This window comes from Pholis gunnellus (genome assembly GCF_910591455.1).
Source record: "Pholis gunnellus genome assembly, chromosome: 22".
Taxonomy (NCBI): Eukaryota; Metazoa; Chordata; class Actinopteri; order Perciformes; family Pholidae; genus Pholis; species Pholis gunnellus.
In genome coordinates, this window is record NC_136549.1 from 8,062,295 (window position 1) to 8,078,891 (window position 16,597).

Sequence of the window (16,597 nt, forward strand, 5' to 3'; positions counted from 1 at the left end):
CCCGCTCAAGTGATGATCCTTGCTTGACCTCAGGTCCGTAAAATGAAGATCACCGTCCACTGCTTACAAACACGCCGTGGTAATCTTGGTTTTACTGATGCAGTGCCACCCAAGGTTTGTGATCCAACTCGAGACATAACGGTTGTAATCCCTGACTCCAGAGCACTCCTGTCACCTAGTTTCCTTCAAGCCTGATTGAGCCCGTGGGGCACCTGTACTTCAGTGAAGGGAGTTCCTGCTCTTGTGGCTTAATTCAGAGGTCGGACTGACTTCTTGTCCTTGACGAGTGAGGGTACAAAAAATTGCTTGCCTGCGATCGTGACCTAAATGCATCTTATCTTTTTGTGTGTAACAAAGTCGTGATTGGGTCAGAAGTAGACATAAAGGCCAAGGTTGAAGGAAAGAACAATTTTGATAAGGAATCCTTTGAGGCAGCGTCCTGCTCTTTCCTTTTGATCAGAGGTATTAATAACAGTTGACAGTGATTTATAGCCTCTGGTCACTCCGGTGCACTCCATCATCACTGATGGTCATCTTCAGGATTTATTTTTATTTTTTGCTTGTCAGTTTGTGGCATGCAACATGAATACAAAAATACTTGTTAAGTGTGTTTTCACTATGAACTCTTGGAGAAAGAAAACTAAAAGCTTGGTGATTGTCGGGGGGGAACATGTAGGGACAGTACAAGCCAGACGGGACGCATTCACCACCCACACCCACAAATGCGCATTGACGATGATCCTATCCCATCGGGCCACCCCTAAGGAAGTCCCACTAGAAGCCCCATAGGACGAGAGCTGGATAGTACAGTGTGGGAATGGACTGCACATGGACAGCAGCTCAGAGCAGATTGCTTTTCGTGCCTCACACTGTCACAGCAAGCAGGCATGTGGAAGTAAAGCAGCAGTCAGGAGCACTGGGCCCACGGGCTGATCCACATTCAGGGGACAACCGTAAACCGGCTGTACCGGACAGCCACGGCCACATCTGGATTATTGAGGAGACCTATTTTGCATACAGGAACGTGGTAAAAGTTAGTTACCAAAATGCTACAGGTTCATTTTATTTAGTGAAAAATATCTTGATCAGAAGTTTATCACGAAGTATCTCCTTGAAATGTTGGAACTAGTCTCTGGGTGACGAAAGTTACTCACACTTATGACTTAAATAGTCCATAAAATCTCACTTTTATGGCTCTCTAAGGCTAAATGTCTTTTGACAAATAAAAAGCATTTAATGTTAGAATAAAACTTGTGTTCTTAGTTGGTAGAAACTGTCGGCTTTTAAATTAATGAGTCATGTGTAGGATATTCTCTTGTTTAATCCATTTTAATTCAAAGAGATCAAGTTAATGTAAAGGGATCATTTTAACCTAATACAAGGCATCTCTGAGTCTTTAGGGTCAAAGGTGGTGGTTGTTTGTTTTTTCATTCATGTAATGTAGACACCAGTAAGCCTGAGTAATGCACAATAGACACTCTAAATACATTGGGGCAGAGATGTCCGTCCATTATCTTAATTCAAAGACTCGGTTGTCACTGCATTTGTCTGATCAACCACTGTTATTGTATATTATCCACTGGGACAGACGGTTACCTCCAGCCTATTTATAGACCACAAGGCATTGTGGATCCAAAGACACACTCGCTGCATTATAGATACACGACCACAGCCTGGCCTTGCGCATCTGCTGAGTTCTGCTCATCCAATGCAGTGACGGGTAAAGTGAAGCAGTGGGGCTGATGCAAGTATGCAGGCAGCAGTGTTGACTGACTATCTTTTAATCCATGCTTTATCATGTCGTCACGTGAGTGGATTAAAGGGCCAGCGATCTGTTGTAGGTGGGCCCAGATGTTATCTTCAGTGAGTCCAGTGATGAGTTTCGTTGCAACCCGCATGGCTTCGCATGAATGTGTCCAGCTTCTGGGAAAGTACAGGGCGATACCCCCCCCACCCTCACCTATGACTTTTGGCAATGACCAAACTTCCGAACAGGTTTTAGGGAACGCAATGCACAGTGATATTTCTGAATGATTCCTGGTAATATGCTTGTCTGGTCATCCATCTCTGATGTAATGTTATGTCACCCGCTAAGCTTGGTAAACAGGCTTACAGTGACCGGTGGCTGCTCTATTTGGGAAGAGTACTGCGTGGACGAAGAGGTTACGCATTCAAAAATAACGCAGGGTTTTAATGCAATGCTCCACTTTCACCAGTATGATTGTGCATGTGCTGCAATTCCACCTACTCCGCTTTAGTGGCGCATTGGAAGCCTTTTTGGGGAACCTATTATGTATTTCATTTGGTAAGGATTTGTGTTGATGACTTCTTTAAACGTTCTTTGTCTGAGCCGGCCTTTTTAGTAATCGACTGTATGATTGGCTGTATTTGTTTGTTGTAAAGAGACCAACAGAAAGGAAAGGTTGACATTTGTTACTTTCCCCCTGTCTACAATACAACACAAGTATAGAACGTACACATTTAGTTTCAGAGGTTCAAAATGTGTCTTAATGTGAACAGAAGGCCAATAGATGTACACAGCTTAAAAAATACCACATCTCGAGTCACAGCGAGTAAAGCAGCGTTTGCCAGCTGTGCGGTTTTCGGCAGCAAGATAAAAAGTGCCAAATGTGATTTCATTTGGAGTTCACTGCCAGCCTTAGACACTTTACAACATTAGATGGATAGAGAGGGTCCTTTTTAAGGCATACAAACACACACATGCACGCATCCTTTTGCTGTGTGTTGACACAGGGAATGTGGAGCCCCGGTGTTAAGTCTGAGAAATGCCCTGAGAAAGAGCGAAGGAGAGAAAAGAATTCGCATCGGATCCAAATCCAGCTGTCCTTCAGTCTTCCACCCCTTCTTCCATGGATGTTATCTCTGTCCGGCCCCTGTAAACGATCAAACTCTGCTGTGCTGGTTATTGTGCTGGCGGGACCTTTGGTTGGTGTTCAGAGGACAGCGAATAAGTTTGACCATTGTGAGAGGTCACCGGCAGGGAGGATGAGGGGCCGACCGTGACCCATGGGGCGGGAATGACTCAGCAGAAGTTGGCGATCGAGGATGTAGTGCCGAGTCCCTGCCCTGAAAACCCCAATCATAAGACCCCAATCATAAGACTTTGAGCAGAGCGCCAGCCGGGCCTGCGTATGAAGCACCTGCTAATGTACTGCCAGATGGGGGAGTGGACGGAGTGTTAACACGTTTGTTTGGCTACTTGGATGTTAATGATTTATTGATGATCAGTTAGTCACTGGTAAGAGTTGGATCAATCAAGAACACGAGTTGGCTTCAGTGTTGATGTGTCCTGCAGACATCAGCTCTAGGGTTTCTTTGTGCCGTGTCATGGACAATCAGGGGTTATATCAAACAATGGGACATGTCCGATGATGGAGCTGAGAACATGCTGAAAATTAACACCGCTGAATTAAATGCTGTAGATATGTGATGTGTGGGGAGAAATCTTGTCTATTTATGTGTGTAGTATTAAGTGCCTTTTTAGCTCTTCTTTTTCACTGCAATACTGTAATCTTGACTTGGAGATCTGTATTGGACTACTGTGAAACTCTGCCAGGCTTTTGAACAAGAAAGGTCTTAAAGTATATTCTTAGAGGAAGCCAGTGGTGCTGTTGAGTAATTGTTTATGGCCTAGCTGCCTCTGCCACTCATATAGGGTGTATATTTGGCCAGCCTTGCCCTGAGTGCACTTAGTCATGGTTTATCGCTGCTTTTAATGACCTCCCAAGTAAAATCCTGATTTATTTACTTTCTCTGGTGCCATCACTCTCCTCTTCCTCAAATTACAGCGAAACAACACTTCTATTTTTGCATCGTGTTTCTACATGTCTTGCTTGCCTTGTGTCACACTACGCAACAATACCGTGGACCCTTAATAAGTGGAGTGACAGACGACTTAAAATGCACCATAACTCATCACCGAGTGAGTCGTAAACTGCACATGCTGTAAATCTCAGCGCCGCGGAACGGAGGCATGTGTGAGATCACACCTCCCCAACCATCTTCATCCCGACTCAGGAAATGGTGTGTTGCAACTTTACACCAGTTAGAGTTTCTCTCGCCCCCCCCCGGGGTGCCAGATAGTGATCTCTTCAACACTGTCCAGACGGGACGTTCGAGCAGCGACGTTGCTGTCGGGCTGCATGCTGGGATTTGAGATCACAATTGTTTCTTGATCTCAATTCCTTGTTGAAGAAATATTTTTAAATGCCCGATATTTATTTCAATCACATCTTTGAGCCTCAAAACACGTATACAAGTAAACCTACAAAGTAAGAACCATGCAAATGAAAACTAAACATGCATGTGTAATGTGTGTTGGAGCGCCGCTGAGTGTGTATCAGCTTTGATTAATTCTATTGAAATAACACATGTTTAAATGTCAATGAGGTTTCCTAAATGTCAGAGAAGTTTGTCTTTCGGCCAGTAGCTCTTGTCATGATCATATCAGACCTTCTTCGTGACATTTTAAAACAATAGTTAATTAGTTACCTTGACATTAAGGGGGCGGAGCTAGCTGTCCTGTACTCCACCTGTGCAGCTCTGTCAGTTTCTGCCATTACACGGCATGTTTGCTTTACCTATAGTCCATATTCATTTAACACCGATGTACCTATAGTCACTTTATAATGACAGAGAGAAGTACTGAACACCCAGTGCCATACTCGACATGCCAAAATCCATTTTCACACTCTATGTATTCTCTTGTGTTTTCATATTTAGTCTCTCCGATGCAGTCACTCTGTTTTTTGTCTGGTTTTGGCAGTGCCGATTGTCTGTGCTTCCCTGTTCCTGACTGTACCACCCACACATGTCCATCTGTGACTCCCCGGTTGACATTCATTTCCTGCCTCGTCATCGCAGCTTGCGATCACTGAGCATGTACAGCTCATTGAGTTACATGCCGTTCCTTCAAAAGGTTCTTGGAACAGTTAAGTGGACAGACTGAAGGGAAAAGGTGAGCACTCATTTTTTCCTAGAACCTGTGTCCACAAGAAACCGGCATAGTGTGACATTTTAAACCCCCTTTTGGTTTAGTTCCTGTTCAATAAGTGAGTATGTATGTATGTGCCCACTAGCCCACAGTGCTGAGTTTACATGAGGATCAGTAGACAGTAGTGGACATTACCACTGAACCGGCTATGCAGCATGACGAGGAATGCGGCTCCATATTCAAGCACTGCACGGCGAACAAAGGCTCAACATTGTGTTCAAAAAGTGCTGCCTCACAAAAGGGCCCTCACAAAGCCTGAAGTGACCCCCACACACACACACACACACACACACACCCACACACACCACACACACACACCCATCAGTCTGCCCCGCTTCCTATTAGTCAGGCCAAACCACCCAGCCCTGGCAGACAGAGGAGAGAGCTGTTTGTATCCGGAACATCTTTGGGCCGGGAAATGCAGACATACATTCATTTAGCCTTGTTTGTGTACATTTACATTTAGCAAACACTTAGCAACATTATCATTCATTTGGAGTTTTTTCTGGTCACGACCCGATGAATTTAAGTCCAATTTTCACTCCTTTTAACTCTGCTTTGGTAGCCACCAACTCATGAGGTTGGGCTCTTTTTTTAGCCATTAGCCTAGCTGCTCCACTAGTTCACTACTCCACTACTTGCTAACGGTGTCTGCTGTCTGGTGCTGGGCGGGCATACAGTGGGTTTAGTACAGGAAAACAAAAACAAAACCAGCAATGAGGCTAAAACGTCCCCGTGGAGCCCTTGGAGAGTCCGGTAATAATTCTCTGTGGATTCATCACTGTGTGACAGCTTTCCTATTACACATAGTCATTTGATCTGCAGATCAAAAAAAAAAATAAGAATTTGAGCTGCTTTAAACATTTAATTTCTTCACATTGCGAATTTTTTGCCAGCATCCAGAGGATAAAGAAGAAATCCAAATCCGGCCTAATCACTGAAGAATTGCTTCACACTCCTAATTAAACATAGATCATTGACCCCATAACGGGTTTATTCAAAAATAGACCAGCATCACCCCCGTCTGTGTGCCTTTTGGTGGAATTATACTTTCCCCAAAGGGAAAGAGAGAGAGATATGTTTGGCAATTCAAGAGGGAAGAAAAACAAACAAACATGCAATTCCAGAAACGGACCACTTCAATTTAAGACTTGTGTTGCTGTTCAATCCTAAAGTGTTTTAATTTAGCTTTCAAGCTAATGGAAGGTTTCATTTAGCTTAATGACTGACGTTAACAATCCATTCGTTGTTCAATTCAGTGAAAGGATTTGACTATTTAGAGCTGTAGTGGTTAAAAAAAAGAAAAAAAAGAAGTGACCAATAAGACAAAAAGCATGCACTGATGGATGAATGTTTGAGTGGATGGATGTATACTGTAGATACAGCTCGCTGTTTAATTCACGTAATAGCCTCGGCATTGTTTATCATATTGAATCAAGTATCAACCGGTTTCCTTCATTTGTTTGCTCTCAGATTTGAAAGCCAAATAGAGTTGGAAAGAAATAATAGATTTTTAAACAATCTGATCAATAGTAAAGCTAATCACTTAGCCTTGGGGCTCCAAACTGTGCCCTAGTTTGGTCCGCATGGGCAACAAGACCCTGTTGCACAACTGAAGTGTGCTTGTGAGAGAGTGAGATGTACACTAAAGTTAGATCAGATAATTGGTAGGAATTTTTATGGGACGAACCATAAAACTGCAACTGACATAGTCGCAAATACAACGAAACTTAAATCAACTAAATGTTCAAAGAGCCACTATTTATCACCGAGGTTTCAGGGGCACAGAGAAAATTGAACGTTTTGAAACAGTCAACCTGACGAGGTCTTTAATTTGTCCTAGAATGACATGTGAGGCCTGCAGGCTTGGCACTCTTCCTCCGTTCTGCGGCAGATATGAACGGAAAGGAATGTTCCCTGAAGCCCAGAGTGTGTTCGCTGCCCCCCCCCCCCCCCCGTTAAGAAACAGGTAGGGTTTAATCTGTCACTAAGCCCCGTCATTCATTGCTTGCTCTCCTCTAGTATCAGTGTCGCTGGCTTTTACGGTGACTATCGGACCGTATCGGAAGGATTGTTCCAGCCGGCGGTGTTCAGTGTAGATGGCCCTGCATACTTTCCATAGTTCACAGCAGCACTGTGATTACTCAGGGCCGTAGCAGTTGCTTAGACCTAATCTCTGTAAACCGATTCTGCATTCACATGTGGAATCTGTAGGCAACGGGGAAAAGAACAGAAGTTCTGGTTTCGGTTTGCAGTCCGAGTGCTGTTGACTAATCACGTCACGCCATGTGTAAATGTTTGTGTGTCTAATACTCGGGTATATGACCACATGCATGCAAAACTAAAGGCAACCCCATGAACCTCAGTTGAACTTTGTGTTTAGCGCTAAATAGCATTTTTTAACACGCTAAAATAAGATGCTATAGTGAATTATTATCACTGCTAAACACCAGCATGCTAGCATTATCAGAGTGTATTAGGTTCAGGATTCTAATTGATTTGAGAAATAAATCAAGAGTGCAATTGTAACACAACAAATTGTGCAGCTCTATTCCTCCCATAACAGGACTTTGTTGAACACGGCCACCAGTTCGTCAAGCAGCAGGCACTTCATCTGTGTGATGTATCCGTGTGTTCCTCCACATTGTATATGCTGACGCTGTGTGTAGGGTTCAGAGAACGAGAGCAGAGGATGTCCTGCAGTGTGGTGAGGCCCTGTGTTGGCACTAAGCCTCTGGCAATATGTATATATATATATATGTGTATGTGTTGTTTATGGGGGCACGTGTTAGGCCACTGGTAATTGCGTGTGGACTCGATAACTGCCAAGTGAATGCACGGTAATGGGTGTGTGTGACTCGTGAGTGTGTGCCTCTATGTGCACCATTATGAGCACTTGTCCGTGTATATAAATCACCCGGGCCCATTCTTACATCACAGCCAGCCTCGGGGTCAGCAGGCTGCGGTCTGATGCGCACACACACACCACCTCACACTAGCTGCTTCCTCCTTCTCCTTCTATTGGTCAGAGTGGCCAGAAAGTCTCTCCTATTGGATGGGTGGAGGGTAATTCAGCCGCGATCGGAGCAGCCGCCTTCCCTTTCAGGATCTTTCTCGTCCTCACGCTCTGCTGCTCTTCCTTTTTCATTCCTCGTCTCTCACCGTGCGCACAGACTTGCTAGAAGCCTGTTTTACCTCATATGTTGCATGAAAACACTTTTGTCCGATCGCCTGCACAAGTAGTGCAGTAAGTGGGACCCACCGACCATATTTACCCCAGTATGGAAATAGTATGTCGAGGTCATAACAGCTGGCTCACATGACCCATCTGTACTTGTGAAAGCTACAAAGCGGCATGCAGGGACAGGCATACATTAGTAATCTGCACATGTGAAGATGTCTGTGGGCTGCTCTCTGCTTTGACTTGCGTGTCCACTAAAAGCCAGGCCTCTCTCTGTTTTTGTGCCTGTCCAGCAACGTGTCTGGTCTTTCCTGTGGTTTTAACTCGAGGACCTGGTCTCTGCCTCCGGCTTTTTCCGGCAGCAATTGTTTCCAGCCAATGTGAAATCCTAACACGCACTTTCTAAGTGTTTTTTTTTCCTCGCTGCTGTGGCTTCTAATTTCGATCTGACCGAGCGGCATCTCATTGTGAAAGCAAAGTGCTTGCATGTGTTTTGTGTTAGACAGTAACTTGACTTGTGACTCAGAAAGTGCCAGTGACGCGCAAAAAATGGACATTACCCGGACAAAAGGTGAACAGAGGGGGGCAAAACATGCACATTGCCCCGCTGCTGGCTGGTTTGATTTAATGGACCGTGAGGAAACCTGTGGAGAGCTGTTCAACGATAACCCACCGCACAGCAGCAGAGGTGTGTTGACACGGCAGTGATGGTTTTCAATCCGTCCAGTAAATGCATTAAAATAACAGAAGCGAAATTTGAATTCATGCAACAAAGATCGTGGTCATACATGTGACAGACTGTCCTGTATTTGACAGTAACGGCTCGTCAGCCGATGTGATCAACCGCAGTGTGCTCAGTCAAGACCAGGAAACTTGTCAGCGAGATAACACTGTCACAACAAACTGTGAAAGTGTCATTTAAATGTGTTACCCTGTTGTTAAAGGGTGCCAATCAAAAAGAAGGATAAGAGAAAACAAAAAGCAGAAATATTTGTTCCTGTTTGCCACACCAGTCTAAGGCAGCGTACAGTACAGGCCGTACTTCTTTTCATCCCCGGAGATCGACGTAGTGCGAGTTGAATCAGAGGGCATCGTATCCCTGACTGGGCTTTGTGTTTGATCTAGCTACAATTAGGGAGACGGGGCAGCTGTGAAAAAGGCGAGTGTGTGTGTGTGTGTGGTGGTAGAAAGACAGTAGAAGAAGTAAAACAGGCACCTCTCTGTCTGCTACCGTCTAATTTAGTTTTTCCATCAAAGTGTCTTGACTCGTTTTTACTACCAATGGATTCTTTGCACCACTCGTCCGATAATTAAACGACACCTTTATTATTTATTTAGTATTTATTTGTGCCCGAGGACTAAACATTTGTGATTACATATGACTGCCAACAAGCCTCCGTGTACATGTAAATAAGAGTTTCATTCCAACATAATATATTGATAATAACGCCTGCCATGTTTTTGTAAAAGTCGTTGGTGCATAATGAAATAATCGAATGAGTCTCATTATGGGAAATGTAGTATCTTTTTGGAGCGTGAGCCATTAAGGGACTTTTTAGACCACATTGCTGGAATACATTATCGTAATACGTAGTAATTAACTACAAGACTTTAAAAGGCCCTTACCACTTTTTGGATACTTTAATATGAATAAGTCACTCTCTGTTTGATTTTAATATTGGATGCATAGTTTTTTATGTTAATTTCCATTTGGATTTCACACTTTTTAGTCTTGTTGTATGTAGGCACGTTCTTCGTTCCCTCTCCCTGCAGTCTTTTTTTTTAATTTTAATGCCACCATCACTCTCACTTTTCTGGGTCTTTTGGCCGACCACATCCAAACAGACAGCTTTTAAAAGCCCATCGGCGCTTTGTTTGAGAGAACCCCTCTTTGCACTTAGCCTGGCTCATCTTGCCTGCCTCATTTTAACTTTGTTTAGCCATCATCAGTTTTTCTACTGCTGTCATCACATGGACGATACGGAAAGACATTAAATACAACTGCGGGCCGTATGCTAGTGAAAGTTGGCTGTGGCTGCAAAGTTTGTGTACCTGGGACTCTGACAGCCACCGTAAAATGGTAATTGCCGAACGCGCTCTCACTATTAGGCCACTATCCAGCTCTGTTTATCAGGATGGAGAGCATGCTACTTGTTGCCAACACAATCATCCTCCCATAACCGATATAGACTTTGTGTCTGTGTGGTAATGTGAGAGTTCCCGGTCAGTGCTAGCTTCCCAGAACAGAGCAGGTGTTGACACAACACTTGACGTAGTGCAGTAGCAATTCAAGTTTTCAGTTAACATTCAAACGGGTGACTTTGAAACGGGTCGATGGTACATTGTGTTGCGGTCCAATGCACTCGACTATTGTGTTCGGTCTTGATAAAGGGCTTGTGCATCTTGTTCAGCACATTCTTTTTTTTCTTGTGCATTGATATGACCAGAGAATACTTGAATATTAATGTCATTTCCCAGTAATCACTGCGTTTTAATGCCGTCACATATACGGATCCGGTGTGTTTGTGCTCTTCGGTTGGAGCTCAGGTTGTGTTGCCAGTGATGGAGGCTGGGATCCCCCCCAGAGGGGAGCAGCAGGGAGGGGGTATAAACAGCCAGCTTCCCAACGGGCCTGATGGAGAACACTTCCTTCCCTTCTCTCCCTTGGGGAGAGAAGAACCTGCGCCACAGCTCTCCGCTGGCCCGGCTTAGTTTGCTTCGAGTGCACGGTCTCTTTACTGATTCAGACAGACACACCAGCTGACTGAAAGATGTTGACTGAAGTGTTAAGTCACCAAATGACACAATCTAAAACGTCTACAGGGAGCCGCTGTTCTGCAACTCATTTAAAACTCATTTTGGGACACGCGAAGCCGAGAAACATCAATCCTTAATAGTGAGTCACAGCACCCCCAAGGTCCTGTAATTCCTACTGAATGTGAAATGTTAATAGCTTTTATAATGTGTCACAGTGTTTAAAATGACCCCTCTGAACGTCTTTGCGCTGTTATTGGTAGTGCTGTGAATATCGGCGTCCTAAGAACCTTACTTTACATAGCATCCTCTCATTGTTCTTGTTCATTTATACCGAGTTAAATAGAAACAGCCGTCACTGCCACAATGGAAGGATCACAGCTGCTGGCGGATTTTTCTCAATCAGGGAAACACGCACACAACCAGAAGACAGTCAGACGAGGCTCCGTTAAACTGCACATGGGGTCTCAAGCATCTCTGACACAAAGACAAACACCGGTGTCTCACATTGAGTTTCGTCGCGGCTCTTTGGTTGGTAATGGAAAGGGGGGTTTGAATGACGTGGCCTTCAATGGTCTGTGGCAGCTCTTTGAGGTGGAGGAACAGAAAGACAGCCGTCTAAGTCGATGGGAACGTTGTGTGATTTAGGCCAGTAATTATGGACGTCCTGCAGCTTGAAAGGCTGTTCGTGGGAGTGTTTTTGAAATATGATTACGGTGAGACGGAGCTCGTTTTCGTTCTATTGACACTCTGCCTCCTCACACACTCTGCTCCGGAGACGTGCTGGGGAGCTATCGCTCCAAAATTCAAACTGCTGTAGAATATGACACTGCATACAAATGTTCGTATATCGGTGCAATTTGAGGGTCTGTTTACACAATGACACTTGGCACCAGATGGATAAGCTGACGAACGAGCCTCCTGTGAGACGGGAGTCTTGTCTCTTCGGGGTTCTGCTTTGTATTGTCATGCAAGCACCAAATCCTCAGCCCCAAGCACGGCCGAGATAAACAGAACTGAGCACAGAGCGGGATGTAAACAAAGGAATGAATCAGAAACATGTAAGCCGCAGGAGAACAATCATTGAGCCTCATGGCCTTGTTGACCAGTTGAAGGTGGATTGTAGGGAGCGGAACAATTCAAGGGCAGTGTGCAGATTATTGTAGTCTGTGTGCATCGCAGCAAATGAGTTTCTCAACTGTAAAACATAGCTGTAGTATATGTACGGGCAGTTTTAAGAGGTAGCCGTTGTCGTTTTGAGGACCATTCTAATAATAAGTGTCCTAACCGGCTGCGAAAACGGTGATTTTGTAGTGACGTGTTTCCGTGTGCGGTGCTTGAGAGAGAACCTCCGGCCCAGCTGACGGCTCAAGAGGCCCGGTGTTGGGTTTCTGCGGGGGTCTCCGTCCCATGACCCCATTGTGTTTGATTAGCATCGGGTTCCTTCCGACACCGGTGTGGCCGGTACATGATGAATGTCTTCTGGTATGGATCGACTTTAAGAAGGAAAAAAAAGCTGTGTAAGCAAAGAAAAGGCTCATATACAGGGAGGTGAGAATGTTTTTTTAATGTTTGTGGGGTTAGGTACTTTTATTTTGAGAAACTACAATGTTCAAGACCTCTGCAGAAACTTGAAGGATATTTTCACACGGGACGTCCTGCAGACAATACAGCTGTGAAGACACGGCTGTATGTCGTCAGCCCGCTTGCATCCCTACAGATACGACCACACACGCATGCAGCGTGGTGTCACAACAAGATTTCAACCTCACGATGAAGCCTTCTTTTTACGTGAAACATTTGTCTGCAAGCATGCATCGCAGGGGAGGAAGAATCCTAACACAAGGGAAAAACAAGGAGAATCTAGAATGATGAATAGTGCACAATTAATTATTAACTCATTCCCTATTATCCTATATAGGGCTGCAACTAACATCCCCATTGCCACGGAGGCCAGGGCAGTGTTTTCAAATAGCTTGCTTTGCCTGACCAACAGTCCAAAACCTAAAGATATTCAGTTTTCTATCATAGACAAAGAAAACCAGCAAATACTATACATTTGCCCTCATGCTGAACCCTAACCTCGCGGTCGTATCACATTTCACAGGTCTTTGTATGACTGCGTGGGTTTGTGGCAGATTTAGCTGCAAGTTCAGCCCTCCCTGGTTAAACACAAGCCAAATAAAATGTGTGTGACATCAGGCCTGTGTGCCTTTTCAGTTACAAATGTGTTTTGATAGAGCCGGCTCATCAATCAGTGACATCACGGATGACGTCGAGCTCTCGCCGAAGTTGTGGTCCCCGCTAACTTATAGTCGTGATTTCAGAGGCGCTGATGTTTGGCCAAGCCTCAAACTAATCTTCCGAGGGTTTAGAGAGCCTCTGGATTTCATTTTGCTCGCAAAGACGTGGAAACATTTTAGCTAAACATTAATTTGTGTTCTCCCCCTCCTTGGAGTCATGCCAAAGGCTTATTGAGTGCAGCTGAAATGCAGAGGGAGCGTGGCATTTTGCACTTTGATATGTGCAAGTGTTCTTGTGGAGAAAACTATTGTTTGATTGGGACGAATTAGGAGCGATTTTCTCAAGCTGCTTTGTGGAGGAGAAAGGTGACTTGCATTGATTTCCTGTTTAGAACAGAAAGCCTCAGTGAGCAAATCCCAGCTTCTAACCTGGCCTGCAGCGGCATATTTGTGTCTTTTTTTTAATTCAGAACCCCTCCCTGCTGTTTTTCAGGTAGATGTTCTTCTTATAAAAGGTGTTAAAAAATGTTCCTTGTTCTTCACACACAGAAAACCCTTTGATAAATGTGCTCGGTCTGTGACGTTCTGACGTGCTTCGGTAACACTCCAGATGCTGGTGAATCAACAGATAATGAGTGACTATAGTACATAGTGGTAATAACACTTAACTACGTCCCTATATCTTACGTACAACTACATTCATTTCTGATTGTTTTAGTCGAGGAATTTAGTGAGCTGCAGCTGCACTAAAAGGCAGCGGTGTCATATCTCATCACATTTGCCGCTCCGGTACATCTGTGCCTGTTTGTTTTTCCTGTGTTCTCGCCCAGAGGGGTCTCTGTTGTTTCACCTGGCCGGCCCAGACAATCTGGCGTTCAGCGAGAGATCCTCTAACCCTGTCCCGACTCAAAACTGCACCATGAGTTAGATAAGCAGATGAAACACAAAGTGTCGAGTGTTTATTTTTTAATGAAAACGCACTAAAAGGAAACGCGAGTACTTGGTTACTTCTTTGTTTTTGTTTTAGCACTTTAGAGCGCTGGTGTGTGGCAAAGTAGCACCTTGTTTGAAACCGATTTAGCAGTAGTTGCTGAGCAACGTTAGGAACTATTGTCCGCGTTGGTGGCTACTAGCGTCAAAAAACAGCGTGAACACGCTGTCCAAGTCGTCCTCGCCAACCATCACAGTCCACCTCAGCGGGACGGCCTACACCTGGCTCCACTCCCAGGATCCCACATCCCCTCTGTGATCTTCACGAGTACAAAGGATTTCAGCAACTCTCCGTCTTGGTTCCCTGCAGTCCGATCTGACACACACACAACACACACACACACACACACACACTCTTGAGTGGAAGGTGGCAGTCTCTCATGTGTCCCAGTATCGAGTTAACATTCATTATTCACATGTCATTAAGCTCCTAATCCGCCGCCATCCGTAATGTAAAGCAGTGCACCGCGAGGTTAGAGGGTGGAAGATCACAGTGTCACAGAGGTGGAAGGAAACCGACTGCAAACCAAAACTGATCGTTAGTTTAACCAAATATATTTATTGTTTCTGCTCTCTAAATGTCAGACCGATTTGAATGAACTCCACATGATGGCTTTTCCCAATAGGCAGCCAGTGTTGCCGGGTCATGTATATCTATTCAGTGTACTAGTACAGGAGCAGAGTGTTGCACTCTCCATTAGTTGTCCTCAGTGGCTTTCTCCATTTCTTTCATAATGCATAATAATTCTCTCATGTCACGTTACTTACCAGGAAGTCATGCTTGTAATGTTAGCTCAGGTCACCCAGATTTGATTGAAATTGGTCTTGTAATTCTCTTTTCTTTTCTTTTTATATTGTTGTTATATTAGCCTGTGACCGCTCATAATACGACACACTTCATGCAAAGGTCCAGAAAGACTCGGAGCGGGTCGTAAGCTGCAGGAACAGCTGACCAGCATTTGGCTGGCGGGTTATTGTAAGCGGCTGTGGATAAGAGCATCAGCTCATTCACTACCTTGAAATGAATCGTAAAAGTCTGATTGCAGCACCTTAAAAATATAGATTTTCAAGACTGTGTGGCCTGTTAGAAGTGCATCGGCACCATGTTCTGTTCTTTTATCGCTCGTTCCTGCTCTCGGCCAAATACGTGCAATATGAATCATTTTGGAGATTTGGTTTTTGCTTGCCACGGACCAGCTGCAGCATAGAAATCAAATCCCATGTTCTCACAAGTATGTGGAGATGCGTGTACTATGTGCAGAGCAGTCCTTTGGGAAAAGGCCCAAAGAGTGAGAGCAATAAGCAAACCAGCGTTTCATTTTTCCTCCGTTCTGTAGCCTGAGCTAACCTGTGTCATAAGCCCCCTGTATCCCCTCCTCCTGAGCTCCCCAAAAAATGACCCTCAATCCTCCACTGCAACTCTGAGCTCCTAAAGCCCTTCATCTAAAACTCCATCCCATAAACCTGAATTGCCTGATATAGGGGTCACGGTCATTAGCACCTTCGGCTGCACTCCTACGTTAGTGTTGTCGTGCAGTAGAATGTGAATTGCCTTTCCAAGGAGCATCTGTTTAGAAGATGAAGATCTTCTCACTTGCATGTCGTAGAAGCACAAACCTTTTGTATATTATGGCTCGATTTTAATTTGTGCTTTTTGTGTGTTTCGTTTCATTGGCAAGGAAGGGTTTGTGTGCTCCAATTTCGGAAACATTTCATGAATTCCACAGAGTCCCACCCTAGATTTTGAGCAATAAATTTAGGATTCAGTTTTCCACACATCGTCAGCAGAGACTGAAGTTTGACCTTTTTGGTTTTCAGGGAGCCCGATCTCTTGAACAATTAAATAAGAATACAGAGGTGGGAGAGAGGGAGAGGAAAAAGTGAAAGGAAGGGGAAACAATTCATTGCATTGTGTCCGCCGGCACACGGTCGGACCAGTTTGGGCTGGATTGCAGGAAAGCGGAGGCTAGAAAGAGGCAGAGGGGGAAGACGCAGCCCGTGAAATGATCAGAAAGACGAGGTCCCATCAGTGCACAAGGCCTTTTAATCAGACGTGCATCGTACTTCTTGCAACTCCACTGCACACCCCGACACATGTGAAGCAATGCTGAAGAAGAAAAAGAATGGGGGAAGCAGTGAGCCCTGTGTGAAAAAGGTAAGAAGAAAGGACACGCAGTGTGTTGTGGAGTGGTGATTGTTAGCATATCAGGGTCTGGATGAAGCTGAAATGGCTGAACGCCTCAATAGCCATCAGTTTGCTGATAGAGGAAGTGAAAGTAAGCAAATAGTACATTTGTTTGAATTGTTTATTTTTAATTTTATTATCAGGAAATTGTTTCCTGGCTTGTCTTTATGTGATATGGTTGGTTGTAACGTTTCATTATGGACCTCTCCATGCGGCACCACGTTAGGAAT

At 44.6% G+C, this 16,597-nt stretch overlaps 1 protein-coding gene across 1 annotated transcript in view; it reads left to right on the forward strand.

Moving 5' to 3' along the window:
* ahcyl2b (adenosylhomocysteinase like 2b) overlaps window positions 1-16,597 on the forward strand; it is a 31,471-nt gene that overhangs the window by 1,024 nt on the left and 13,850 nt on the right. The gene's annotated exons all lie outside the window — the stretch shown is intronic.